The sequence below is a fragment of the Acinonyx jubatus genome, chromosome D1 (genome assembly GCF_027475565.1).
Source record: "Acinonyx jubatus isolate Ajub_Pintada_27869175 chromosome D1, VMU_Ajub_asm_v1.0, whole genome shotgun sequence".
In the NCBI taxonomy this organism is placed as follows: domain Eukaryota; kingdom Metazoa; phylum Chordata; class Mammalia; order Carnivora; family Felidae; genus Acinonyx; species Acinonyx jubatus.
In genome coordinates this window covers 108,680,826-108,698,903 of record NC_069390.1, presented here as the reverse complement: position 1 = coordinate 108,698,903, position 18,078 = coordinate 108,680,826, and the positions used below count along the sequence as shown (strand labels likewise).

Sequence of the window (18,078 nt, the reverse complement as noted above, 5' to 3'; positions counted from 1 at the left end):
TCTAGACTTCTGTTTTTAGGAGCTACACAGACATAGAAGCAGAGAACCAATAGTTTCCTCATACACAACTTAAGAGCCATCTCTACACCCCGATGCCAATTTAAAACAACAATTACATGAGCTGAGGGCACCCATAAGCTCAGGGCAATGGTTTAGAAATGCCAAATGAAACCAGAGCTCAACAAGTGTAAGTGTTCACACCATGACCTATAGTATTTCCATCTACATGTCCAAATGACAACTATTAACAGCTACTTTCCTGTCAATTTAATGACTGCACAACTTGCATGAATGCAAATACAACATACTTTTTAAAGCACAGCTCATTCTAAAATATAAAATCTATGGAGAAAAATTCTAATTTCCATTTTAAACAATCAGCTGCACTCAAAGAGACAACGATATTCTCCTAACTATAAGTAACTGATTTTCAAAGTCTATGACGGTTTTCCCCAATAGAGCTCAGGCATGTTATCAAGAACACATGGTAAAGTCTTACAACAAAGGCAATGACCTTTTCCTCTATATTTTAGGATAAAATAACAGCTATTACCTTGTCATTATGAATTCATTGTATAATTCCAACCTCTTAAAAAGGAAACAAACTCTCTTAGTATTCTTAGTGACTCAATTTTGCAAAGGGAAAAATCCATTTAGATAATCCTTAAGGATAACAGAAATTGCAGCAGTAAAAAAAAAAGGGGGGGATATGACATTCAAATTCAAACTGTGGGTATAATTACTCAAATTCTAAACGTAATCCCATTTCCTGAAATGTGACACCAGCTTTACAGGTACCATTGCTTATAATATGTCAGGCTGAGTATGGCTTTTCCCCATTCATCTTGGGGACAGTGTGGTAGAAGAAAGAAAGTGAGCCCATGAGGACGAAGTTATCAAAATGACAGCACTTATTAGTACTGTGATCTCAGAAACATGACCTTCTCTCTTTTGAGCCTCAGATTGTAGATTTTCGAAATGAAAGTAATCATACAGATTGTAGATTTTCGAAATGAGAGTAAGCATACTTACCTCACCTGGAGGTTATGATGTGCATCCTAAGGATGTAATTCCAGTGCCAGCCAGGAACTTGGAGTATAGAGGTAGAGGGAAGAGGCAAGCCTATACAAATAAATAAACAGTTATAAATTGGACTAAGGGCAAACTGGGATTAGCACTGGGTGAGCAAATAATGGGGGTAAGGGCATACAGAAAAAAAAAACCCCATGTGAGTAGAGACTAGGTACTACAGACAGAAAGCTGTTACGGAATGGATTTTCCCCCAAAGTCCATACATTGAAGTCCTAACTACCCACGTGACTGTACCTGGCTACCAAATCTTGAAAGGTAAAGTGGAGGTTGAATGAGCTCATTTGGAGGGAGGGACCCTAATCTGATAACTGGTGTCCCATAAGAAGAGAGTGGGCACCTACACACACAGAAGGAAGACCATGTCAAGACAGTGGGAAGGAGGTCGTCCGCCAGCCACAGAGAGAGGATACCCACCCTGCCCACACCTTGATCGAAAGTGGGAGAAAATAAATAAATCAATTTCTGTTGCTTAAGCCACCCAGTCTGTGGTACTCTGTGATGGGGGACCCAGCAAACTAATATGAAATCCCAACACTTACTCAGCGAATGGTGTTTGAGCCTTTGTAGGAGTTAGGCACTGTCTAGGGCCCTAAGGAAACAGCCCTAAACAAAGCTGGTTTGGTCCTTGGACCCCATAGAGCTGACATTCTGGCAGGGACTGCAGCAGGCGACAGACAGCAAACAAGTAAGAAAAACAGATGATGCCAAGGGTCAGGAAGAAAAAGAATGCAGGGAAGGCATATCCGGTGTTCAGGTCAGAGAAGGAGCAGTTTTCAGAGCTAGCAGAGACCACACTGAGCAGGTGACGTCAGAGCAAAGATACGACAGAAATGAGGAGTATGTCATGTGGGCACATGGGAGAACATTCCGGGCAGACAGAGGCAAAGCGAGCGCAAAGGCCTGAAGCAGGAGTGTGTGCCTGACATGCTCAGGGAGCAGGGAGGGGGCCGGTCCAGGAAACAAGGGGAGGGGAAGAGGAGAAGCCTTCAGGGAGGTAGCAGAGGCTGGGGAGGGTAGCACCCGTGTGGTGCGCAGAGGGAGTCAGGCGTCTGGAGACAGGAAGAGCTGGGGCAGAGCTTAAAGACTTGGAGGCCCCAGCTGCTTGTAGATAGAAGCCTGAGGCTGGCTGCGATCGCCCCAGAGTAAGGATGGGCGGAAAGCTGATGGGAGGTGGGAAGAAGATGAGGACAGACCAACACAGACACTGGTGAGCAGCGGCCCGGGCGGTGGGAGGAGGAAGGAAGGAATTTTTAAAGAAAGGGAGTAATTACGCGTGTCTGTAAAATGGTGCCACGTAGTCCGCAAACTGGGGGTTGAGACTTCACCGTGAGCTTCAGCGAGGTGAGTGTGGTTCCTTAATGAGATGAGAACTACAGCCGAGTGGGAGAGGAAGCCGGCTCAGACTCAGCTGACAGAGGGAAGATCTGCAGGTGCTGGCACGTGCAACGCTAGGGCGTAGGAAGACAAACAGGTGGTGGTGGATGGGAAGTGATTGTCCCCCTGGGCCGGGAGAAACAGCCGCAGGTGCACAGGATGGCCGGTCCCAAGGAAACCCCCAGGTGTGCAGGAGAGAGTGAAACCGTGCAGGAGCCGCGTGAGCGAGATGGCTTCCTCCCTTAGGAACGCGGCTCAACTGTGGCAACGGGACACCAGCCAGAGCCGTGGGGACAGATGTAGCCAGGTGGGCGGTTGTGAGGTTGCTGGGACTGTGTGTGATTGACAAACACGGTGAAGATGCCCTACGTTCTCTCTGCCTGTAGGACGGGATCACGGCCGGGATTTCAAAAGCGATGCACGTGAGAAACAGAGCATCGGGCCCTCCACAGGGACCCCCGTGTTGTCCTCTTACAGCAGACATTCCCACCTCCTTCTTGCCCCCGTCATCTTCGTGATGCCTGGCAATCCCTCATCTGCTCTCCATTTCTATGATTTTGTCCCCTCGAGAGTATTACACAAGTGGAATCGAAAAGCGTGTGACCCTTTCAGGAGTCGCTTTCTCCCCTTTGGGCATAATTCCCTGGAGATTCGGTCCTGCTGCAGTGTCTATCAGCAGTGCATGCCCTGGCACTGCTCACCGGTGAGCACCCCACCGCACGGGGCTAGCATGGTTTGGCTGTCTCCCTATGGAAGGACACGTTGTACTAGGCTGGACAATGGCCCTCAAAGAAATCAAGTCCTGATACCTGAGATCTAACTCTCATCAATGGGATCTAGTTAAGGATCGTGAGTCCTGGGTTGTCTGAGTGAGCCCTACATGGAATCACGAGCATCCTTAGAAAGACCAAGGGAGACTTGACAAAAGAGGAGGCACTGTGTCCATGGAGACAGACTGGGGTGATGTGGACACAAGCCAAGGGAGGTTGGTGGCCACCGGGAGCTACCAGAGGGAAGGGATACACTGTCCCCTGGAGCCCTGGGGTCTCCAGAGGGAGTACAGCCCTGCTGACACCTTAGTCTCAGCCCAGTGAAGCGAATTTTGGGTTCCTGGCCTCCAGAACTGAGAGAACACGATTTTGTTCTCATAAGCCACCACGTTTGTGATAAAAGAGCAGGTGTGCACACAACAGGTCCCCATTCCCATCTCCCTCGGACCTTGGAGTCTTCCTTCCCTGAGAAAGTCAGGGAAGCTCTGGCATTTCAACCTAGTTGACTGAAGGCAGCCATTGAGTCATTATTACGACCGTTCCCAGTTGTCAAGGCAACACGTTAAATCGCATTTCCTGCAGGAGGAACCCTGTACCATGTCTGGCCTATCTTATGTCACCCTCCTTGGTTTAATACTCTTTGAATCCACTCCCATCCCCAGTCTCCTACCAGTGCGAAGTGGTAATGCCCTGCCACTCCCTGCATGAGCACCTGACCCTGTGTGGACCTGATCCCGTACCCCCATTTGGAGTACGATGGCATCCCGTTATCTTCCAGGAAGTAAACACGGATGGTAGATGTGGAGCCTGAAGATCACTGCTCTCTTGTCATGACGGTACTGTCTTAGGTGAAGCCATTGAAACCTTTTCTCTAGGGGTCCTGGGGGTGGGGTAAGACTATTTCCCTTGGGCAGGGGGGGGGGGGGGGTGGGAGGAGCTGCTTATCTTGGCAACAAAATACAAGATATTCCCCTTATGAGGCCATAGATTTTCTGATGTTTCGCCTTTGCTTTCAATCTCTCCTACTTCCTGTGTATACCTCAGATACCCAAAACTGACCCCGAACAATCTCTGTAACTGTCCCCCATAGCCACAGTCACGATTCCACCCGCTATCCTCCAGCATGCTGTCCTCCATCACTCTGTACCAGCACTGGTGGTAACGTGAGCAAGTGTGAAATCACCTCTTGCTTCCAATGACCAGTATCCACTTCTGCCCACAAGGAAATTATTTGTATGTCCACCAGAGAGAAGAGCAGTCCAGTCCCAGAGTCCCATCTTGAGGCAGTTTCCTGAGGCCACTCCAGGTACAAATTACCATTTGTGCACAACTGCGACAGGAGACAGACCGCACACCCAAAAGCAGTGAGTGAAGAGCGCTGCAAGGGTAAGGGAGCCTCCAGAAGACAGTGGAGAGAGCAAAGCAGCCATGCTAAGCAAAGGCAAGATGTTTCCACTAAGAGGAAAGTGCAAGGAAAAGTGGTTCCTGATCCTGTGAGATTTATCCGGAGATGAGGGTCGTGTGGGGGGATGTGATACAGAGGAACATGACTACAGAAGCCCCCTGTTATCCATGGGGATATGTCCGGAGACCCCAGGTGGATCCCTAAAACCACAGACAGTAAGTACAAATACTATAGTGGCCGTGAAGGGGTGCTGGCAGAACAACCCTACAGGACCCATGAAGGGGTGCAGGCAGCTCACCCCTACATGGCCCAGGAAGGGATACTGGCAGCACACCTCCGCAACACCAATGAAGGAGTGCAAGTTGCTGATGAAGGGGGGCAAGTGGCACACCCGCAAATCTCCAATGAAGGGTTGTAAGACGCCCATGCGTGTTTGCAGGCAGCACACCCCACAACGCCAATGCAAGGGTACAGGACACCGATGTGGGGGTGCAGGTGGTTCACACCTACTTGGCCCATAAAGGGGTGCTGGCGGCACACCCCTACATGGCCCATGAAGGGGTGCAGACAGCTCACCCCTACATGGACCAAGAAGGGGTGCTGGCGGCACATCCCTACATAGTCCATGAAGGGGAGCAGGCGGCTCGCCCCTATATGGCCCATGAAGGGGCACAGGCGTGATGCCCCTACATGGCTGAAGAAGGGGCACAGGTGTGACATATCTAAATGGCCAATGAAGGGGCACAGAAGGGGTGCAAACATGACACCCCTCCAACACCGATGGGGGGTGCAAGTGTGACACCCCTGCATCGCCAATGTAGGTGTCTCGAGGCTGTCCTAGAAGGGTGAAAAATATGACTCGTGTACTGTAGGCAGCTGTTAGGGATGCGGTGATGAACATTCACAGTAGGGCTCAGGCATTGGTATATGACCTTAAGATCTGAATACCAGAAATAGACAACCAACTCCTTAGTTATGACCAGGTGAATTTCACAATAGAAGCAATAATGTTAGTATGTGCAACAAGAAATATTTGTCCTTGCCTAAACTTCTATCAGAGCAGATGACTATGGATAGTTAACGATAAGATAAAAAAAACCTAACTGTAAAGTCACTATCAAGCCAATTGTTGACCCAACACGGATAGGCAATCAAGGAAAGATGAAAAGAAGTAAAAGGAACTCAGTGAACACAAACCCCACCTATTTACCAATAAAATCGCCTCTAGCATTTCTAGTATTAGAGGCCCTGCCTGCCCAGGGACATTCATGAAACTGCCGTGGTATCCTGACCGTGCAAAGGTAACATAATCACTTATTTCCTAAATAGTGACTCACATGAACAGCCACACGAGGGTTTTACGGTCTCTTCCAATTGGTAAAATGGACCTTCCCATGAAGAGGCGGGAATAGGACAAGAGACAAGAAGACCTATGGAGCTGCTTTAAAATGCTTTTAGCTTCATTTTTTTGAGAGAGAAGGAGAGAGAAAGAATACAAGTAGGGAAGGGGCAGAGAGAGACACACACACACAGTATCTGAAACAGGCTCCAGGTTCAGAGCCGTCAGCACAGAGGCTGACCCAGGGATGGAACCCACAAACCATGAGACCATGACTTGAGCGGAAGTGAGACGCTTAACCCACTGAGCAACGTACACACCACAGAAAAAAAAGTCTGACCTAAAAGGAACATCACGGCTACATCGCCTGATGAAGGGAGTCAGAGGGGGTGCATGCGTGACCCCCTCCCCCGTCGAGGTGGGGCTGAGTGCATGAGTGACACCACTCCCTCCCCGAGGCAACGACACAACGGAGAACACCTCCTTCGTCAAGGAGGGGCACATGCATGAACTCCCTCTTGTGCAAAAGGGGGGGTGCACTAATGCCCGAAAAACTTTCGTGCCCCAGGGGAGGAAGCACGACCTAGGTCTTATCCTATGCATGATGGTAATGCTAACCCTAACACTTACCTTAAGAGACAGGTGTTTCTTCAGCTGTGAAAGTGAAAAGAACATTCATGAAACGTCACATTTCATAGTGACATCACTACTCCCACCCAGAGGTGTGGCGCTGTGCAAGGGTGACCCTCTCACACCCCAAAGGGTGGCGAGGTGAAAGCCTGAACCACCGCCTGAGCCAAGTGGGGCGGGGCGCATTTGCAAAGCTGCTCCGTGGCAGAGGAGGTGCTCTGCGCGTGCGTAAACACCTTTCCGCACTGAGAGGAGTGGGGCGCATGCACGAACGGCCTCCCTTGCTGAGGGTGGATTGTACGCACGCGTGAACACCCTGCCACCACGAAGGGGCTCTCTGTGCATGCGTGAACACCCTCCCTGGCTGACGGGGGTTAGGTGCATACGCAGAGGACCTCCCTCAACAAGCGGGTTGTGCACATGTGTGAACACCATTCCGCCAGGAAGGGGCGCTGTCCACATGCGTGAACACCCTCCCTGGCTGAAGGGGATGGGTGTACACATGCGCAGACTCCCTACCTCGACAGGTGCGGGTTGAGCACACGTGTGAACACCCTTCCGCCACGAGGGGGCGCTGTGCTAATGCGTGAACACCTGCCCACCACGAGGGTGTCTCTCCACATGAGTGAGAGACTCCCTCGCCTAGGGGGGCGGGGCGTATGCGGGAACCAGCTTCCCCGCTGAGGGGGATTGAGCACATTGAAAAACACCCTTTCGCCACGAAGGGCAGCTGTGCGCGTATGTGAACACCCTCCCGCCAAGAGGGGGCACTGTGGGCATGTGTGAATACCTTCCAAGCTCAGGCTCGCAGCGCATATGCGCGAACACTTTCCCTTGCTTTGGGATTTGTGCGCTTTCGTGAACACACTACAGACACCAGGTAGCTCTGCACGTGCGCCACACCCTCCGCACTGATGGGTGCAGGGCACATAGCTCCATACCATCCCTCTCCCAAGGGGACAGACCATATGTGTGAATAATCTCTCACGGTGACGGGGCAAGGCGCACAGTTCAACATCCTCCTGTGCCAAAGTGGAATCAGGAGAATGACTGAACATACTCCCTTACCAAAGGGGGAAGCGCTAATGCTTGAAAACCTCCCATGCCCAGGGGGCAGGTGGCTTGACCTAACCCTTACCCTACCCCTGACAGTAATGTAACCGTAAACCTTACCTTAAAAGATTCGTGTTTCTTCAGCTGTGAAAGTAAAAAGAACGTTTCATGAAAAATCACATTTCATAGTGACATCACTTTTCCCTCCCCGAGAGGTGGCGCTCTGCATGGGAGAGCCACTCACGCACCAATGGGGGGCGAGTCAGAAGCCTGAAACTGCCTGGGCCAAATGGTGTGGGCCACGTTTCCAAACATCCTCTTTCACCCAGAGGTTGTTCCGGGCATGTGTAAAATCCCTTCTGCGCTGAAGGGCGTGCGGTGCATGCACAAACAACCTCCCCGGCTGAGGTTGAGGGGAGGTTGTACGCATGCGCAAACGCTCTGCCTTGCCAAGCGGGGAAGTGCGCATGCGTGAACACCCTTCCGCCACGAGGGGGAACATAGGCGAATGCACTTCCGCCACAAAAGGGCGCTGTGCGCATGTGCGAACGGCCTCTCTGCCTGAAGGGGGTGTGCACATGCCCACACATCCTCCCTGCCTGAGGCTGGGTGTGCACATTCACAGATGGACTACCTCGCCCAGCGTGGTTTGTCTGCACAAAGCCCTTCCGACAAGAGGGGGCGCTATACACATGAACAAAAGCCTTCAGGCGCGAGGGGACGCTGTGCGCTTGCGAGAACACCCATCCGACACAAGGATGCCTTGTGCGTAGGCACGAACGCCCTTCCGCCACGAAGGGACTCTGTGAGCATGCGCGAACGGCCTCCCTTCTGTGAGGGGGGGGGGTGTGCACATGTGCAGCCGGCCTACCTCGCCCAGCATCTTTTTGCGCATGCGCGAACCTTCCACCACGAGGGAGCGCTGTGCGCATGGGCGAACACTATTTTGCCATCAGGGGGCGCTATGGACATGTGCGAAAGCCTTCCGCCACGAGAGGGTGCTGTGCGCCTGCGGGAACACAGGTCTGACACGAGGGGGTGCTGTGCGCATGCGCGAACTCTATTTCACCATCAGGGGGCGCTATGCACATGCGAGAAAGCCTTCCGCCCTGAGTGGGGGGTGTTGGGCATGTGCGAACACCCTCCTTGGCTGAGGTGGGGCTGTACACATGCACAGATGCCCTACTTCGCCTAGAGGGGTTGTGTACATGTATGAACACACTTCTGCCACCATGGGGTGCTTTCACATGCGTGAGCACCATTCCACCACAAGGGAGCGCTTTGCGCATGTGCAAATGCCCTCCCTGTCTGAGGTGGGGTTGCACACATGTGGAGACTGCCGTACCTCTCCAAGCGGGGGGTTGTGCGCATGCTTGAACACACTCCTGCCAGGAGGGGGCTGTCCAGATGGGTGAACACCTACTGCGCATAGGCAGGCATGGAATATGTGCGAACGGGCTGTCTCACTGAGGGGATTTTTCGCATTCATGAAAACCGTTCTGCCATGAGGAGGTGGTGTGCACTCGTGCGAACATCCTCCCTGGCTAAGGGCTGGTTGTGCGCATGCGTGAACACTCTCCCGCTACGGGATGTCAGGCACATGCGCAGTCACCCTCCCTGGCTGAGGTGGGGTTGTGCGCATGCACAGATGCCCTACTTTGCTGAGGAGGTTGTGGGCATGTGTGAACACACTTCTCCACCATGGGGTCGTGTTCGCATGCGTGAACACCAGTCTGCCACGAGGGGGCACTTTGCGCATGAGTGAACACCCTCCCGCTCCAAGGAGACCTAGTAGGGCACATGCGGGAACACCCTCCCTGGCTGAGTGGGGGTGTGTGCATGCGCAGGAGCCTTACCTCCCGGAGCGGGGATTGTGTGCATGTGTGAATCCCTCACACCACAAGGGGGGCTGTCCGGATTCACGAACACCTCCTGCGCCTAGGCGGATGGGGCATACGCGCTAACGCACTCCTCGCTGAAGTGAATTTTGCGCATTTGTGAGCACCGTTCCACCATGAGAGGGCCTGTGCGCATGAATGAACACCCACCACCAGGGGCGCTGTGCGCATTCATGAAAACCCTCCGGCGCCAAGGGGAGTGTGGCGCATGCCCACATGCGCCTCAGGCTGAGTGGGGGTTGTGCGCATGAGCAGATACCCTACTTCCCCGAGCAGGGTTGTGGGCGTGTGTGAAGACACTTGCACCACCATGGGGCGCTGTTCGCATGCGTGGAGTCCATTCCTCCACAAGGGGCCACTATGCACATGCGCGAACGCCCTCATGGCTGAGGGTGGGGTGGGTGCACACATGCGCAGACGCCATACCTCTCCAAGCAGCATGTGTGAATGGCTGACCGCCAAGAGGGGGTGCTGTCCGGGTGCGTGAACACCTCCCGCGCCTATGGGGGTAGGGCGTATGCACGAAAGCACGCCCTCGCTGACAGGGATTTGTGCATTTGTGTATACACTTCCACCAGGAGGTAACACTGTGTGCATGTGTGAACACCCTTCCTCCACAAGGGGGCGCTGTGCACATACACAAAATTCCTCCCTGGCTGGGGGGGTGGTAGTGCGCATGCGCACATTCCCTACCTCGCCCAGCGGAATTGTGCGCATGTTTGAACACCCTTCCACTACGAGGGGGAGCTGTGCACATGCACGAACTTCCTCCCTGGCTGACTGGGGTGGGGGTTGTGCGCATGAGCCGACGCCCTACCTGACGAGCGGGGTTTGTGCACATGCATGAAAACCCTCTAGCCAGGAAGGGGGGCTGTCTGGATGGGTGAATGCCTCCCGCACCTAGGCGTATGAAGCGCATGCCCGAACCCGCTCCCTCGCTGAGGGGGATTGTGCGCATGTGTGAACACCCTCCCGCCACGAGGGAGGCTGTCCGAATGCGTGAACACCTCCCGCGCCTAGGCAGATGGGGTGTATGCACGAAGCACTCCCTCGGTGAAGTGGATTTTGCGCATTCGTGAGCACCCTTCCAGCACCCTTCCAACACGAGGGGGCCTGTGTGCACATGTGAAAACACTTCCATCACAAGGGGGCGCTGTGCGCATGCGTGAACACTTCTGCCAGGAGGGGGCGCTGTGTTCGTGTAAAAACACCCTCCTTGGCTGGGGGAGGGAGGGGGGTTGTGCGCATGCTTGAACATCCTCCCACCAGGAGGTGGAGCTGTCTGTATGCGTGACCGCCTCCCTCACCTAGGAGGGTGTGGTGGATGCATGAACAGTCTCCCCTGCTGAGTGGGGTTGTTTGCACTCGTGAACACCCTCCTGCCACGAAGGGTGCCTGTGCACATGCGTGAACACCCACTGGCACCGAGGGGTGTGGGTCATATACACCTATACCTTCCCTCCTGGAGGGGGATCAGAGCACATGCATGAATACTTTCCTGTGGTGAGGGTCGAGGCATATAGCTCAACACCCTCATGTGCCAAAGTGGTGCCGGGTGCATGGGTGAACACTCCTGTACCAAAGGGGGCGGGCTAATGCTTGAAAACCTCCCATGCCCAGAGGGAGGTGGCTTGACCTAACTCTTACCTGAAGAGATGCGTGTGTCTTCAGCTGTGAAAGTGAAAAGAATGTTTCATGAAACATCACATTTAATAGTGACATCACTACTCCCTCCCTGAGGGGTGGCGTTGTGCATGGGTGACCCTCTCATGCTTGAAGGGCTGGGGGTTGGGGGGCAGAGAGGTGGAAGCCTGAACCACGTCCTGAGCCAAGTGGGGTGGGACGCATGCTAGAACACCCTCCCTTGCCAAGGAGGTGTGGTGCCCATTCATGAACCCCCGCTCAGCCAAGGGGGACAGGCACATGTGTTAATATTCTCCCCTGCTTAGGGGGCAAAGAGTGCATGAACACCCTCCAGCGCTGAGGGGGTAAGGCACATAGGTCAACACCCACCCGTGCCAGAGAGAGGCCGGGGCGCATGCCTGATCATCTCCCTTGCCCAAGGGTACAAGTCAGATGTGTGAACGCCCTCCCTCATCAAGAGTGTGTTGTGTGCATGCGTGAACCGCCTTCCGCACTAAGTGAGGCTGGGCACATGCACGAACGCCCTCCCTTACTGAGGAGGGCAGGGCACAAGGCAAAACGACCTCCCTCGCCAAAGGTGGGGAGTGGAATATGGATCAACGCCCTCCCCTGCGGAGCGGTGCGGAGGGGGGGGTAATGCGTGAAACCCTACCACACTGATGGGGGGGGGGGGGAGCAAGCATGGCCTAACCCTCACCCTAACCCCTAAAGGTAATGCTAACCCTACCCCTTACCTTAAGTGATGCGTGCTTCTTCGGCTGTGAAAGTGAAAAGAACGATTGATAAAATGTCACATTTAATAGTGGTAACACTACTCCCTCACCGAGAGGTGGCTCTGTTCAGGGATGACACGCTCCCTCGCTGAGGGGGTGGGGTGCATGAGTGAACCACCTCCCATGCCCAGGGGGACACTGCGCATGCGCCAACTCCCTCCCTTGCCGTGGGCGGTTTGTGCAAATACTTGAATGCCTTTCCCAGCCGAAGGGGTTGGGGCACATGTGTGAATGCCCTCCCGCACCAAAGGAGACAGGGTGCATGTGTGACTATTCTGCTCGCTGAGGGACGGTGATATTGCATGAATACCTTCCAGCGACGAGGGGGTGTGCAAGCATGATCTAAACCTGACCCTAACCGCTAACGGTAATGCTAACCCTAACCCTTACCTTAAGAGATGCCTGCTTCTTCAACTGTGAAAGTGAAAAGAACCATTCATGAAATGTAACATTTAATAGTGACATCACTGTTCCCTTGCCGAAGGGTGGCACTCTGCACGGGTGACCTCCTTCCACCCCAAGGGAGGGCTGTGTGTATGTGTAAACACCCTCCTGCGCTGACGTGGGGCACATGCGTGAACTATCTTTCTTGCCGAGGTGGGGTGTGCACGGGTGAACACACTTTCGCCTGGGGGGGGGGGGGCGCATGCGTGAATGCCCTCCCTCACCTAGGGGTGGTGGTGCACATGCTTGAATATTCTCCCGCACTGAAGGGGCAGGTAACAAGGGTGAGCACCCTCTCCTGCGGAAGTGGGGGTAGGGCCCATGGGTCACCCCTCCCACACAGAGAGGGGCGGGGCTCAAGCGTGAACCACATTCTGCGCCAAGGGGGGGGGCATGAGCATGCATATACACCCTCCTGCGCCCAGGGTTTGGGGTGCATACATGAACACCCTCCCCCGCCAAAGTGGGGCAGGATGCATGCCTCAATATTTTCCCACGCTGAGGAGGCAGGGCGCATAGGTCATCACCGCCTGAGCTGAAGCGGGGACAGGGGAATGGGTGAACACCCTCCGATGTCGAGGGGGGAGGGGTAATGCGTGAAACCCTCCGTTCGGAGGGGGGAGCAAGCATGACCTAATCCTTACCCTAACCCCTAACGATAATGTTAACCCTATCCTTACCTTAAGAGATGCGTGTTTCTTCAGCTGTGAAAGTGAAAAGAACCATTCATGAAACATCACATTTAATAGTGGCATCACTACTCCCTCCCCAAGGGGTAGCACTGTGCACGGGTGACACCCTTCCACATAGAAGGGGGCAGGGCGCATGCGTGAACCATCTTCCTCGCTGAGGGGTGAGGGTGAGCATTCCTAAACACCCTTCTGCCCTAAGGGGGGCTGCAAACATGACCTAACACTTACCCTAACCCCTAACAGTAATGTTAACCCTAACCCTTACCTTAAGACATGGCTGCTTCAGCTGTGAAAGTGAAAACAGTCATCCAGGAAATATTAGGTTTAACAGTGGCATCACTACTCCCTCGCTGAGGGGTGGTGCTGTGCACAGGTGAACCCCTCTGGCACCGCGGGGGGGGGGGGGGCGGGGGCGGGGCACGTGCATGAACCACCTCCCACGCGGAGGGGGAATTACACGCAGGCGTGAACACCCTCCCGCACCAAGGGATGTGGGGCACATGGGCAAACGCCCTCCCTCCACGAGGGGTGTGGTGCCCATACGTGAACACACTTCTGCCCCAAGGGGGGGCTGTGTGCTGCGTGAACACCCTTCTGCGCCAGAGGGGCGCAGCTCATACGTTAACACCCTCCCCCACTGAAGGGGGCTGGGGCGCATGGGTGAACCCCCTCCCACTCCAAGGGAGGGTTCAGGCATGACCTAACCCTTACCCTAACCACAAACGGCAATCCCAACCATAACCCTTACCTTAAGAGATGCCTGCTTTTTCAGCTGTGAAATGTGAAAAGAGCCATTCATGAAATGACACATGAAATAGTGGCATCACTACTCCCTTGCGGAGGGGGGGTGCCCAGCGCATGGGTGACCCCCTCCCATGCCAAGGGGTGGCAAGGCGCCTGAGTGCCTCCCTCCTGCACTGAAGGGGGGTGTGCAAGTGTGACCTCTTACCCTAACCCCTAACTCTAATCCTAATCCTAACCCTAACCATAACATATGACTGCTTCTTCAGCTCTGAAAGTGAAAAAAGCTATTCAGGAAACACAGCAAATCAAGGAAAGATGAAAAGAAGTAAAAGGAACTCAGGGAACACAAACCTCACCTGTTTACCAATCACATCACCTCTAACATTTCTAGTATTGGAGGCCCTGCCTGCCCAGGGACATTAGTGTAAAGGCAGTGGTATCCTGACCATGCAAAGGTAGCATAATCACTTGTTCCCTAAATAGTGACTCATATGAATGGCCATATGAGGGTTTTACTGTCTCTTCCAATGGGTGAAGTGGACCTTCCTGTGAAGAGGCGGGAATAGGACAAAACCCTATGGAGCTTTAATTCACTGGTCCAAAGAGACTACATCAATACAACCAACAGGGACAACAGATATCCCCATGGGCCAACAATTTGGGTTGGGGCGACCTCGGAGAATAAAATCCCCTCTGAGGTATTTAGATTTACACTTACCAGTCAACAATACACCCTCACTTATTGATCCAAAATACTTGATCAACACCATAGGTACTATATACATGTACCCTGCCAGAGTTTCCTTTTGGGGGTGGGTGGTGGTGGTCTCCACATTCTTTGCAGGGTTATGAAACGGTGGCGGTGGCGGTGGTGGTGGTTTTTCCTCCTCTTCTATAAACAGTTCCAAGGCGACCATTTTGTGGGAGCCAAACGGTGGCAGGGCTGCTCCTGGATCCCTCACTGCTTCAGGTTCCCTATCAGGGGTCCTAGAAGCGGCCTAGCGGAAAAATAAGAGAAGATGTGAATGAAGAGCTTCCTGAAATGCCATGAGAAGACGATGGGACAGTGCTGCTGTCCACAGTTACAGTCCAGTTTCCGGGAGCATGTGGGACGCGCTAGAGGAAGGCAGTGTCACAGCGGATGAGAGGTGTCCGGCAGGTGGAAGAAATGCTACACGTGCCCGATGCTGGCTGGGGAAATGTGGTATATGTAGTCACCTATGCCAATGACAACAAAAGAACGTTGGACGAGACAGATGCCTGCTTCTTCAGGAATGAAAGTGAAAAGAGCCATCCAGGAAACCTCTGCTTTAAAATGTTTTCAGGTACATTTTTTGCGAGAGAGAGAGAGAGAGAGAGAGAGAGAGAGAGAGAGAGAGAGAAAGAACGCAAGTGAGGCAGGGGCAGACACACACACACACACACACACACACACACACACACACACAGTATCTGAAACAGGCTCTAGGTTCAGAGCCATCAGCACAGAGGCCGATCCGGGACTCAAAACCACAAACGGAGAGACCATGACCTGAGCCAAGGTGGTACGCTTAACCCACTGAGCCAGCCAGGCACCACAGAAAACCCCTGACTTAAAAGGAACATCACTGCTACATCGCTGATATGGGGAGCAGAAGGGGCGCATGCGCGAGCCCCTCCCAGGCGATGGGGGCGTGGCGCGTGCGCAAACCCTCTCCCACGCAGAGCAGCGTCGCAAGCGTGACCCCCCCCCCCCGCCCCTCGCTGAAGTGGTGGTGCGAGGGTGACCTAACCCTTATCCTAAACATCCTGCTCATTCTTCCAAACCCATCTTTGTGGTCATCTCCTCCATGAAGTCTTCCCGGATATTGCTCTCTTTCTCCCACTTACACCCACAGTGCACTGTTTAAACCTTCTCTTTCAGATGATCTTCTCTTTGAAAGACTTAACTGTATGTCTCCCTTTCTGTATCTGAATGTAATGTCCGGGTAGCAGGGATTAGGCCCCATTCATCTTTCAGGTCTCACGTAGTTTCTAGCTCAACACACGTTTGCTGCAGGGAATTGAACCATGGAACACGTTACTATGAATTTTGATGGGATTTAGTTAAAAGAAAGGAATCTCAGGGGAAAAAATGATTTGTGTTTTGAGAAAACAAAGAATATTTGTATTAGGACTCTTTTGGATGAAAGAACCCCAAATCTGTTCAAATTAGCTTAGGTGGAAGTGGGTTTTTAAAGAAAGATAAAAATCCCACAAAATTCCAAGAAAATCTAGAAATCTAGGTGTCTCAAAGGGAAAAGAACTGGGTGGTACCAGGGAATCTTCAGCTGTCAGAGTTTATGGACCATTCCTCTAGTGATTAGTTTTTCTTTCAACTAGTATGTGTATATATACACACACATGCACATATATATGTGTGTATAAATATACACATATGAATACACATATATGTATATATATATATATACATACATATATAATTTGAGAGAGAGAGTGCAGAAGAGAGGAGCAGAGGGAAAGAGGAGACAAGCTCAAGTAGGCTCCATGCTCAACGCGAGGCTCCATCCCATGACCCTGGGATCATGGCCTGAGCCGAAATCAAGAGTCAGACCTCAACTGACAGCCATCCCGGCACCTCTCAACGAATATTTATTGAGCACCTAGTATGTGCCAGAGTGGTGGTAAGCACTGGGCATACAGCACGAGGAAGATTGTACATTTCCTGCTCTCATGCAACTTCCTCTCCTTCCTAAGCATTAAGGTAATGGGATTACCCGCCCCCCGTGTTTTCTTAGCTCAAGTTCTTGAGGACAAATCTAATTGGCTTTAGGCAGCATTATAATTGACTGGACCCTCCTGGGTCAGGCATCTTCATCCATCTCTGGCTAGGCTACGGAGGACTTTTCTCTGCAGAGGGTGTGGGGTTGATTAGGTGCCCAAATGTGCCTCTTGTAAAAAATCATCTTATTCTACATGATTTGCAAATATGTTATTTATGATTCATTTTATATCCTTTAACTCACCGAATTCCAAAGATAACTCTAATAAAGAAAAAGCCATTTCATATTATGATGGTAACATCCTGTGCTGCTGTGGAAAGCTAGGACAACCACTGCTTTCATTTGAAAGTTATGCCAGAGCAATTAGCAGGCGGTTTTTGGAGCAGGGACCTTAGAGAGCATTGAATTCTGCTGACCTGTTTTCCAGGTGAATGAAACGAGGCCCAAGGAAGGGAAATGGTCTAGTCAAGGTCAAGGATCCATCACGGAAGTGCTTTTAAAAACATTTTAATCAATTACTTTGCTGGAATAGTTGAAGCATATATAGATGGTTTAAAAAACAGCACACAGAAGCATGCAGGGAAAAACAACATGCCTCCCCACCCTTCCTGTTTGTGAGGGTCACGACTTCTTCTAGTACATCTTCCCAGAAATAGTCTGTGCATTCTAAAAGTAAGTATGCTTGGGGCGCCTGAGTGGCTCAGTGGGTTGAGCGTCTAAGTTCGGCTTAGGGCAGGATCTGCAGGTTGATGAGTTTGAGCTCCGCGAGGGGCTCTGTGCTGACAGCTCAGAGCCTGGAGCCTGCTTCGAATTCTGTGTCTCCCTCTCTCTGTCCCTCCCCCTCTCATTCTCTGTCTCAAAACTTAATAAACGTTAAAAAAATTAAAAGTAAGTGTGCTTGTATCTCTGCCTTGCTTTTTAAAAAAATTATATCTTAATTGAAGATCATTTGATATATATACACACATAGTATGTATTTATATATAATACATGTATATTATGTATATTATCAATATAAGTTTACTTCTAAGTTTCATATTTGTGTTATTTATATACATTCACATAATAAATATACTTTATAATATATAATATATATTATATATAATATATATTATATATATTTTAATAAATAATTGACAGTATATATATTACATGTTTTTAGAAAATACATTTAGATGTATAATAATATGAATTATGATTTATTATAATTATAACATATATAGAATATAAACATATTTATTTATTAAATATGTAAGTAAGGCAGTAATGCTTAAACTGAGTTCTCGATTTTTTTTTATTGATTTATTTTGAGAGAGAGGTGGGGGAAGGGCAGAGCGAGAGGAAAAGAGAATCCCAAGCAGTCTTTGAGCTGTCAGCTCAGACCCCTATGCAGGGCTTGATCCCACGAATGGCAAGATCACGACCTGAGCTGATATCAAGACTCAGATGCTCAACTGA

General features: G+C 51.5%; 1 long non-coding RNA gene across 1 annotated transcript in view; it reads right to left on the bottom strand.

Annotated features, from left to right (window-relative positions):
* Nucleotides 1–1,124, bottom strand: part of LOC113597250 (uncharacterized) — a 209,491-nt gene extending 208,367 nt beyond the window's left edge. The window contains exon 1 of the long non-coding RNA XR_008290723.1: nucleotides 1,033–1,124. This is a non-coding gene — a long non-coding RNA (uncharacterized LOC113597250). The remainder of the gene's footprint in view (nucleotides 1–1,032) is intronic.
* Nucleotides 1,125–18,078: the final 16,954 nt, after the last annotated feature.